The sequence below is a fragment of the Penaeus chinensis genome, chromosome 41, assembly GCF_019202785.1.
Source record: "Penaeus chinensis breed Huanghai No. 1 chromosome 41, ASM1920278v2, whole genome shotgun sequence".
Classification (NCBI taxonomy): domain Eukaryota; kingdom Metazoa; phylum Arthropoda; class Malacostraca; order Decapoda; family Penaeidae; genus Penaeus; species Penaeus chinensis.
In genome coordinates this window covers 21,606,651-21,616,650 of record NC_061859.1, presented here as the reverse complement: position 1 = coordinate 21,616,650, position 10,000 = coordinate 21,606,651, and the positions used below count along the sequence as shown (strand labels likewise).

Genomic DNA, 10,000 nt, shown 5'->3' with positions numbered 1-10,000 from the left:
GTCCATACTTCCTCGTAGTCCTCGTCCAGGCCTAAATCGGCGGCGTACTCGCCCAATTCATTTCTTTCTCGGCTGCACGCTCGTCCAGGCGTCCTCGTAATCATCGTGTGTATCTACGGGTGTCCGGGCAGGAGGCGTCCTCTTCGGCATCTCAGAGCAGCTGATACCTGCGCTGACGAGCTCCTAGAGTTTGACCGGATCTGCGGGCGTCCTGGCAGGCGGCGCCCTTCCACATCCTGGGGCAGCTTAATACCTATTCTGACGTCCTTCCCGCAGCATCCTAAGGTGACCGTTTCTGCAGCAGCGTCCTCCTTTGGTGCCATGTCAGATATCGGTGAACCAGATTATCACACGTAAGGAAGATAGAGAAAAAGAAAGGCAAGATAGAGAAAAAGAAAGGCAACAGAGAAAGAGGTGTTAAGCGCCACTAGCCGATTATTTATGTAAATTTGCAGTTTTTAATGCTTGATTTTACGTTATTTTCGTGTTTTTTATCATTTTGTGTTTTACTTTCACAAAGGTTAAGAAGAAAACAGAAAAGGGAGACGTCAGTAGCGATCCGCAAGGACCTGGTTTGAACTACCAACCGTCTCTGATAGATAGGAGGGTAAATAAAGGAAACGACAACGGCAATCTGCAAGGATTTACTTGAACCAATTGTCGTAACGCAGATAAGAAATGTATATAAACTAAGAATATATGTACTAGTCACTCGTAACGACTGATAAAATCGCGGGCCAAAGAGATACGTCATAGATCTTTACGCATGCAAATACGACAGCAACAGACCCTATTAATGAAAGGTTTCAGTGTCTTATGTTCCGCGTGGATCAGTGAGTGAATGAGTGTGTGTGTGCGTGTGTGAGCTACAGGGAGCGTCAATGAGAATGAAAAGTGAGAGTGAGCTCACAGAGCGGACATGTGTGCCAAACACTTGAATGACGTTCATGTTAACAAAAGTACCATAAACTAGCTATAAAAATTAATACAAAATTATTTAAACTACCACATTGAACTACCACATTTAATGATATGCGACAGAATGACGTACTAATGAACGGTGACGTGAAAAATATTCGCAAGCTTCTGGCAAGCGAATCTTCACGGGGTCAGCAAATCTCCCAAGGTAGCCATGTCTAGCTGCGCATGCAGACTTCATTGACGGGGGTCTATATCCAAAATACCGCACTATACGAAGCGAAACGAGCTGGGAAAATGTATAAATAACCCACTCTATGCTGCGAATCTGTGATGGGCGCTCTTGACATGCCCTACGGGTATCTATCACGAATCACAAGATCGCCTGGGATTTACCCAAAACATGCCAGCGACTTCTAAAGGATGAGCAGGGTATAGAGTAATAAGCGAATAACGATTCTATCTTAATTCCTAGTCCTACATTAATTAACGGACGTACTTGTGGGTCACACCGGCTCAAAAGTTGCCGAACGTACGAATAACTTTGGTTTTACCTGTACCTACTATCGTTACGTCGGAGCGTATATCTATTAAGCAAATACGCAACCCCAGGTTAATCAAGCATCCCTGTGCACTATGATATGGGGAAGATACTAACGCTATACTCAAAATAATAAATGTATATAAAATCGCGTTACAAGCTCCGTTCTATCGCCGATAGAACGTGTCACCAATGAACATGTAACTTTGCTACGCGTTATCCCAATGTTGTAAAAAATTACAAAAACAATTAATGGGAACAGCGATCTGTCTCTCGAGCTATTTCACGTGTCAATCGACCGGAAGTGAGAGAAAGTGAGGTCAGGTCATCAAGCTGTTAAGGCGGGTTTCCTTATTAATGACTGTCATTCCGAGGTCAGGTCAAGACGGGAAATGCGGGATAAGAATAAAAATTAATGAAATAATAATCATGATAACCACAAAATCACGAAAGCGTTAAATTTGCTGCAGTTGACACAACATACATCTCTAATAACGGAAAAAAGAAACATATAATAAATGGACGATATTCATGTTGGTTGACTACCATGATCACACAGTAATGCGATCTAAGTTCAGAAGTAAGTGAGAGCGTGCCATTTGCTGTCAATTATCACTTTTATACAACAAAACCAACGCGAGAGTGACAGCACAAACGGCCTAACACATTCATTGGAGAAGAAGGGAGGGAAACAATGAAGAGGTCCAAAACGTGTACTCACGTGGTTTTAAAGACATGTCGATTGTGGTAGCGATCGGTCGAGCGAATTTCGGAGACTGTGTGTCCGTGTTGTGAGCCGAAAGGACGCAACGACCATCCTGCCACCAGAATTTAAAATGCTATGGTGAACAGCAGTGATAGTTAACGTAAGTACGGCTCACAACACAAGTTATGGTGACACACGAGACGAGTCTTGGGTAAGTGCCGAGTGCGGAGGTCGCGGCGCCGACCAGCCCGTGGAGCCGGAAGGCTGAGATGACCTGAGCCCGTGGGAGCTAGGGCACGTCTGGTGAGGCAAAACATCGCTGAAGCGATGGTTCTCCACTGAACCTCGAGCCACGTGGCAAACAGCCACGCGGTCTTTGTCTCTTGTCATACACAAATCGTGGTTATGTATACGATATACAGATTGTAATGACACTGTGGTGCAGTATCTTCCCAGCGTTATTCCACCAGTGTCATGAACTGTACTGTGGTGGTCTTTATCCTCTCTCACTCGTTTGTGTGGTACTCTTGAAGTGAAGTGAAAGTTGTTGCTGTTTCCAAGCTTTTATTTGCACGGGAATATGGTAGGTGGTGTACAGAGGACAGGCGTGGCAGAGACGCCCATGGAGGAGCGAGGCCTCTTGCCACGCCCGCGAGACGAAGCGGTCTTAGCGAGAGCTTGAGGTGTTGCCCGAGCCGATGCTGAGGGCAGAGTGATTTCGGCTCTCTAAGATTTTGAGGGGTTCACAAAATATTCGATTAACATAAGAATATGGCAACATAGATTTGGTGGGAAATGTCAGTACAGACTTTCTGCTTTATGGCAGTGTAGGGGTCCTGTGGTCACATGTTGGGTCAGGGACACTGGATATGACTAAACAATTAAATCATGAATATTGGATAACTACAATATCAATAACAATAATGATTACAAACATAGTGATTGAGAATAAGGAATTTTTAACAAACATTTTGAGTGTAATCAAGATAATAGTGCACTTGAAGTTATAAGGTATTTAACAATAAGGTTCGGAATCGCTTGCTCTGGGGGCACTTCACTGTTGTCGTTACTTTCTGGGCGCAGGTCAAAACTCGGCACAGGCAATTTCCAGTAGGGTCTTGGGTACCGTGGGAGTCGAGGGGAAAGGCCATTAAACTCGTCGGTAAGGGTGGGAATGGCTCGCTTTGGGCATGTTCATGAAGTTCGGTTCTGGACGCAGGTCAATGTTGGTATAGGCGATAACCAGCAAGGTCTTGGGCACCGGGGGAGGGGAACGAGGGTATGAAGAGGGAGTAGGCCATTAAACAGATAGAGAGAGAGACACAAAGAAAGAGAGACAAAGAGAGAGAGAAAGAAAGAAAGAGAGGAATAGAGAGATAGAGAGAGAGGGGGGGAGAGGAAGGAGAGAGAGAGAGAGAGAGAGAGAGAGAGAGAGAGAGAGAGAGAGAGAGAGAGAGAGAGAGAGAGAGAGAGAGAGAGAGGGGGGGGGGGGGAGGGAGAGAGAGAGAGAGAGAGAGAGAGAGAGAGAGAGAGAGAGAGAGAGAGAGAGAGAGAGAGAGAGAGAGAGAGAGCGAGATAGGGAGAGGGAGAGATAGAGAGAGAGGAATAGAGAGAGAGAGAGAGAGGGAGAGGGAGGGAGAGATAGATAGATAGATAGATAGATAGATAGATAGAGAGAGAGAGAGAGAGAGAGGGAGAGAGAGAGAGGGGGGGGGAGGAAGAGAGAGAGATAGAGAGAGAGAGAGGGAGAGAAAGAGAGAGAGAGAGAGAGAGAGAGAGAGAGAGAGAGAGAGAGAGAGAGAGAGAGAGAGAGAGAGAGAGAGAGAGAGAGTCAGAGAGAGACAGAGAGAGACAGACAGACAGACAGAGATAGAGAAAGACAGAGATGGAGACAGACATAGAGAGAGTCTGAGAGAGACATATATATATAGAGAGAGAGACAGACAGAGATAGAGAAAGACAGAGATGGAGACAGACATAGAGAGAGTCTGAGAGAGACATATATATATAGAGAGAGAGAGAGCGAGAGAAAGAGAGAAAGACAGAGAGAGAGACAGAGATGGAGACGGACATAGAGAGAGTCTGAGAGAGACATAGAGAGATAGAGAGAGAGCGAGAGAAAGAGAGAAAGACAGAGAGAGAGATAGAGAGAAAATAAAACATATGCACATGTATATAAATGTGTGTATATACATACATATATATGTATGTATGTATATATAATATATATATATATATATATATATATATATATATATATATATAAGGTTTCTCGGCTAAGGTCAGCTGTACTGACCTTAGCCACGCCCACTGCGCCCATGACCTCCGACGTAACCTTGACCCGTACAAACACTCTTCCTCGAGGCACGCTCCAGTTCGGACGCGGCCTTTTCCTGTGGGTCACCCTCCAGGGCCCCCACCTTGCCGGGCCTAACCACTGTTCGGGTCTTCACTTCTGCACAAGCCGGCCATTCTAACCTCCGTCCACGCTACGCTACCAATAATAAATAGTGAAACCAGGCCGTGAGTTTCCGTCGACCAAACTCTGACAATAGTGACAACAAGCAACTCACAAAGACTCTGTGTGTGTGTGTGATATTTATGTATATATATATATATATATATATATATATATCAATACACACATATATATGTACACACACACACAAACACACACACACACATATATATGTATATATATATATATATATATGTAAATATATATATATATATATATATATATATATATATATGTTTATATATATATATATGTCTACATATCAATTTATATACATATATACATATATATATTTATATATATATGTATGTATGTGTATATGCATATATATGTATATATATGTATATGTATATATATGTATGTAATTATGTGTATATATATATGTATATATATATATATATATATATATATATATATATATATATATATATATGTATATGAATATGTGTCTATGAACACACACACACGCACACACACATACATATATATATCATCATCATCATCATCAGCCTAGGTCAATCCACTGCAGGACATAGGCCTCTCCCAATCCTTTCCATCTTTGTCTTTCTTGCATTTTTTGCTTCCAGTCTTGGCCCCCAAATTTCGTTATTTCGTCATGCCATCTTGTCATAGGTCTGGCCCTTGGCCTCTTTATGTTATCTATAACCCAGTCTGTTACTTTCTTTGTTCATCTGTTGTCCTCTCTCCGACATATATGACCTTCCAATTGCCATTTTTTCTTTTTGATGCTCCCGCGTATATCTTCCACTTTTGTATGTTCCCTGATCCACGTCGCCCTCTTCCGATCTCTTAGACGAATTCCCAGCAGGAATAGGCACTTATTAGTTTCGTCTCTAGTAACTTGCCTGTAGTCCATGTTTCTGATCCATAGGTCATAACTGGGAGGATGCATTGGTTAAAGACTTTTCTTTTTAAACATAATGGGAAGGAGCCTTTTAGTATGATACTGTGTCTGTCGAAGGCGCTCCAGCCTAGACTGATGCGTCGCTAAATTTCCTCTTCGCTAGATGTGTTTGTCTGTACGAGTTGCCCTGGGTAAATATCCTTGTCTACCACCTCTAGCGCTTCGCCTTGAACATGTATCTGTTCGAATTGAACTCTACTGTTGAACATGATATTAGTCTTTTTCTTGTTCATCCTGAGTCCAATTTTCAGGCTTTCTCTATTTAAATAATTTATTAGTTGCTGCATTTAATTTGCAGATTCACTAAATAGAACAATATCATCTGCAAATCTTATCTGTAAACACCTTTCTTAATTGGGATTTTATCGGTTTCTGTATGGAGCTTGATGGTTGCTGTCCCATATTCGTATATATCTTTGAACATTTTACAATATACCTCCTCTACTCCCTGTCTTCGAATAGTTTTATTACTGCTGGTATTTGTATAGAGTCAAATGCCTTTTCGTTATCGATGAATGCCATACACTGGGGTTTCCTTTATTCTGTTGTTGAGAATCCACTGTGGAAGCCTGCCTGTTTTCTAGGCTGGTTAGAATCCAGTCTGTCAGAGATGGGAGTTTCTTAAAAAGATTGGCTAGTTTCACTAATGCAATTTCTCCTGCATCTATTACAAGGTCTATACTAATACCATCTTCACTTTTAAGCGCTCTCTTTATTTCTTCTGTTGCGATGTTAGGTACTTCTCTAGTTACCGAGTTCGCTTCTATCTATGACTGTTCATTTGCATTGTATAGATCCCTGTTTTATTCTGATTATATGTCACATCACCGTCTGGTTTCTTTATTGGATTCATTTGATTTCTCCATATTCAAGTCTCCTTTTAGCTTTTTTCATGCTGGTACCTGAGATCACTGTTTCTATTATTATTTGAGTATTGATTTCCATACATCTCTCTTCATTTTGTTTATAGTTTTTGTTAGTTCAGCTAATACATATGCATATATATATCTATATATCTATCTATCTATATGTATATATATATATATATATATATATATATATATGAATATATATATATATATATATATATATATATATATGCATATATATGCATAAGTTCTTTAGTTTCTATCAAGAGCTTACTGGAGTTTTGTTTGACGTTCTTATCGCCTACTTCAAGTGCAGCTACCTTTATTATGTCATTGAACAGTTTGTTGATTTGTTCAATGTTGAGATCTTCATCGTTGAGGAGTGAATATCTGTTTTGGATGTTAACTCTCAATTCTGTCGCATTGGTCTTCAAGTTAGCTAAGTTTGGCTGCGGTTTTCGTATGAGTTGATTCCTTTCCCTTCTGAGGTGTAATCTAATTTGGCCTCTGACCAACCCATGATCGCTGCCAACATTAACTTTATTAATTACTTTTATTACTTCCACATTTTTTACAATATTTGAAAATTGAAATTATGAAGTCAATTTCGTTTCTGATGTCCATTGGCGACTTCCATGTCCACTTTCGCTCTAGTCTTTTTTCGAAGAATGTATTCATGATATTGAGTGATAGAGCCTCCGCAAAGTCAACTAGCATTTGTCCCCTCTCATTGCTAGTGCCTATTCCGTGGTTCCCGACTACGGTTTCTCCTTCTGTCTTTTACCTATTTTGGCATTAAAGTCTCCCATAATTATTGTGAAATTGGTTTTTACTCTTTCGCTGACTAAGTGAACATCTTCATAGAAGCTTTTTATTTTGTCATCACTGTGGCTGCAGGTTGGAGCATAGACTTGAACAACCTATTTTTTTTAAGTTTTATTGTTACTGAAGTTACTCTTTCGTTTATTATATGGAATTCTACGATATTCATTTCTACACGTTTGTGAACTAAGAAACCTACCCCTAATTCTTGCTTGCTACCCTAAGGTTTACCTCTTCAATAGAGCACGTGTCCATCATTTAGTCTCTTCGCCTAGTCTTCTAGCCTCACAGAGTCCTACAACATCCCATTTAATGAAGGAGAGTTCCTCAGGCCGGATTCCGTTCTCATTGTTCTTATATTATATGTGCAAAGGTTCATCAACGTGGGGCGGCCTGCTCTTGGCCGGGGATTCTTAGCACCCTCTGCTCCGGAGCGATCCTCATTGCCGCCGTAACCAGGGGCTCCTTCGCCTCCGGGGAATGAGGGCCGTTGCTCTGTGTCACAACTGCGAGATTGCTCTGGACCGTCGGGTGTGTTTACCTTACTCCAGGCGGCGGGCTTAGGCCTCTCGCGATTGGCTCGCTCACTGTGTTGGGGAACGAGGGTATCGGCCTATGCATCGGCGGGACACATAAAAGAAGCACCAATTAGAAATTCTGCAGTACTTGCTTCGGCAGTACATATACTAAAATTGGAACGATACAGAGAAGATTAGCATGACCCCTGCGCAAGGATGACACGCAAAATCGTGAAGAGTTCCACATTCTTTTTGGCCGGGTCATATTTAGAAGGCCCGGGCGAAGCTAGAACTTCGCAAATCATAAAGAAGAAGAAGAAATTCAGCAGTTGTCCCGTGACTTTGACGTGTGTGCTTCCTTCCGCCATGTGAGCTCACCTGCTCCGCTGGATCCTCTCCCTTCTGTTTGTAAATATCCTGTTGTATAGTGTAACTAGTGCCCTTTAGCATTAAAACCTTGTGAATGTTTCCTCTGGTGTGTTTCCGTTAACCTGACCTTAAAACGAACCCTGACATTGGCGACCTTGCCAGCATCAGACGGTCTGGAAAACGGCACCATGAGGAACTACGTGCAGGAAGGTGAGATGCTGGGCCTCGAAGGCATGGCCCTCTTCCACTATATCCAGGAGCAGGAGAGGATCAGACGCGAGCAGCTGGCTCTCTACTACCGGAAACGGGAGAAGCAGAGGCAGCTGTGGGATGAGCAGTGTCGCAGGAACCGCGAGGAGGAAAGACGTCAGAAAGCAGAGCAAACGCTGTGGAGGACCGTGGGCCCCCTGCTTTGGCCTGCTCTGACCCTCCTTGTGCAAAGGAGGACGTCGTCCGGGCTACTTAAGCAAAACTCCCGGGAGTAAAACGCTGGCCAGAAGAGCGACGGACCACGGAGTCGCACATGGACACGATCCGTCTGCCCAAGGAACCGTCGCAGCGGGAAACCTGCCGGCAAGACGCGTCGGAGGAGCTGCCGTCCGAGGTGAAGCCAGAGGAGCTGCCGTCCGAGGACATGCCGGAGAAGCTGCCGGTAGCAGGGAAAGCGGGGGAGACTCCCGGGGAACGGCCGTCGGAAGAAGCAGGCACGGTCGAGGAAGCCTCGGCGAAATACACGCCAGAAGAAGCGACTGCAGCGGCGCGGAAGTCAGAGGAGCTGACCGCCCTTGGATGTCCGCTTGTGCAACTGGTGGTTCTTGATTGTGAGGTAGACAGCCGAGTTACCTCCCACCTACTGGCCTAGGAGTATTTTAGCCGGGATCCCACTGATAAGCCCCTCCAGCAGGGTTGGCCCTGTCTAGTGTGGACTTAAGAGCAGCAACACACGGGCCTGCTCACTACACCAGGGTATACTCCCGTGAGCATGGGCTTGAGTATCAGAAGTGCAAATATGTGTGGTTTTATTTTATACACTGATTTTATTTATGCGTATATGCGACTAGTTGTTCACCCGCAAATGCCCTAAGTACTACGCATATGTTCATTTTCGTGCACATGAAAGCATACGCCTTTACAATGCTCCTATGCATATGATATACATACATACTTATACATTCTGCACAACTAAACCCATGTACATGCATACACATATATAAACATACGCGCACTTCATATGCGCATACATATGTATGTACTCACCCACACTTATGCGCACGCATTTTTGCACACATACCCTGTATACATACTTATGTACACCCATACAAATATACATATACATACATGCACACATGCATACATATATACACATACACACATATATGTATATATACATTTATATACATATACATACATATGTCCTTGTACACATACATACACACACACACACACACACACACACACACACATATATATATATATATATATATATATATATATATATATATATATATATATATACATATATCTGCATACATACACATACATATATCCACATACATACTCGTACACATATATACTCGTACACATACATACACACATATATACATACACACATAACTACCCATACATATATACATACATACATATACCCACATACATACACAAACACTTATACTCGTACACATACACACATGCATACTCGTACACACACACACACATATACATACACACATAACTACACATACATATACGCATACATACATATACCCACTTACATACACAAACACTTATACTTATACATATATACGCACCTCCAC

The 10,000-nt window shown here is 42.5% G+C and overlaps 1 protein-coding gene and 1 non-coding gene across 3 annotated transcripts in view; both read left to right on the top strand.

The window, feature by feature from the left end:
• The window catches only part of LOC125047601 (collagen alpha-1(X) chain-like), a 209,418-nt gene that overhangs the window by 39,248 nt on the left and 160,170 nt on the right, over positions 1-10,000 (top strand). The window lies entirely within an intron of this gene.
• LOC125047746 lies at positions 7,962-8,068 on the top strand. The gene has a single exon (XR_007116768.1). It is a non-coding gene; the product is annotated as a U6 spliceosomal RNA (small nuclear RNA).